This window comes from Varanus komodoensis, unplaced genomic scaffold, assembly GCF_004798865.1.
Source record: "Varanus komodoensis strain SLA01 unplaced genomic scaffold, ASM479886v1 scaffold4, whole genome shotgun sequence".
Lineage (NCBI taxonomy): Eukaryota > Metazoa > Chordata > Lepidosauria > Squamata > Varanidae > Varanus > Varanus komodoensis.
This window is the reverse complement of record NW_025335941.1, coordinates 10510798-10512875: the sequence shown is the minus strand read 5'-3', so window position 1 is coordinate 10512875 and position 2078 is coordinate 10510798.

The following is a 2078-nucleotide window of genomic DNA, read 5'->3' as shown; positions in this document are numbered from 1 at the left end:
AATCTTACGGACAAAGGACAGAAAATTCACTGTATGTCAAGCGCTAAGAGAAAATTGGTATAAGATGTATTTCTGGTGGTCTTTATTACCACGAAAGATATACAGAAAATGGACAAGAATTATAATGGAAAATGTTGGAAATGCAAAGAGATAGATGGGACGTTTTACCGTATATGGTGGAGATGTGACACAAGCAACAATGTTGGAAGCAGATGCATCCTGAGGTATAGAAAATGCTCAAAATTGACTTTCCAATAAATACCAAGATCTTGTCACTGAGTATTGTTCCAGAGACTATTCCAAAGATTATGACAGACTTACACAAATATATGATCAACAGTGGCAAGGGTGATAATTGCCTCAAAGTGGAAAGCTGAAGACTGCCTAGCTGTCAAAGAGTGGAAAAACAAATTAGCTGAGTATGCAAGAATGGCGAAGCTAACTAGTTATGTCAACAGAGGACCAGTTAAATAATTTACTCAAAGAAGGAAGGCTTATTGTGAACAATTTAAATAATGGTTAAAGGAAATATAATTCTTATAAATGTCTGTGGTTACTAGTCATTACCAAAGCAATGTTATGATCTATAACTAACTGTACAGGCTGGATAAATATATGACTGAGGATTGAATGGGTTGTATGGGAAAGTGGTTGATAGAGACCTGCACTTGGTCTCTAAAAGGTTCACCATTACTGGGTTGGGGTTAGGAAAACGAGGTGTCCCGGCATGATCTTGATGGTTGGAATGTGTTTAGAATGGGCAGAAATGTTGAGCTATGCAGAAAAAGCTACTCAAGGAAGGCTTTTTCAAAATCGCCCTCTTTTCAATGGAACTTTCACCCTGTATTAGGGTTAGGGTAGTGCATCAGCGTAGGGTTAGGCCAGTGGTGGAGAACCTATGGCACACCTGCCACAGCAGGCACACAGAGCCCTCTCTGTCAGAACACGAGCCAAGTCACCCCAGCATCGCCCCAGCAGCCGAGCATCAGATAACAGCGCACGTAGGGGCCATGCGCATGCTCGGAAAGGAGTAGCTGTGCCAGACAATGACATCATGAGCCGCAACTCATTAGCCACTACTCGTCCAAGCTTTCGCATGGCCAGTCAGTGTGCTGCGAAGGAGATATGTGTGTGTGTGTGTGTGTGTGTGTGTGTGTGTGTGTATACACCCAGTGCTTTTTTTGTGGAAAAAAACGGTGCCGGAACTCACGTCTTGGGGTCACACTTTTACATAATGGTTGCCACCGGCAGTAAGCACTCAGCGCGCGACCACACGACCAATCCCAAGCCGAGCAGCATCCCAAGCTGAGCAGCACCCTCACAATCAGCACCGACAATCAGGGCCGACACAAAAGCAGCCCGCAGACACTATGTTAATGATTTCTGCCACCGATCTGCTACACCCAACAGAGCGATTCACAATCACTTGGAAAAATCCATCAAAAAAAGGTGCCGGAACACTGTTCCGGTGTGTTCTATGACAAAAAAAAAGCCCTGTGTGTGTGTGCGTGTGTGTGTATTTGCTTAGACTGGCCGTGAATTGTTTTTTCTAAACTAAAACCTCAGTTTTCAGGTTTTATTGTAGTGTTGGTACTTTGCAGTGAATAAATGGGATGGCACACGCTCATTAAAATGTTCGCCATCACTGGCCTAGGCATTTGATCACCAACTTGACCATACAATATCTGTAAGCTGGCCTATAGGCTGTGGCTTTGCTCACAGTTCTCTTTGTTTATGCAGCCTGATTTGTGTTGCCAAGTGTGGGAGCTTGCTTTCATGTATGGATATCAATTGGTGGCAGGAACTTTATATGTTTGGGTGGTGGTGGTGTTGTTGTTAGTCGTGAAGTCGTGTCCAACCCATCGTGACCCCATGGACAACATTCCTCCAGGCCTTCCTGTCCTCCACCATCCCCTGGAGTCCACTTAAGCTCACGCCAGCTGCTTCAGTGACTACATCTAGCCACCTCATCCTCTGCCGTCCCCTTCTTCTTTTGCCATCTATTGTTCCCAACGTTAGGCTCTTCTCCAGGGAGTCCTTCCTTCTCATCAGGTGGCCAAAGTATTTGAGTTTCATCT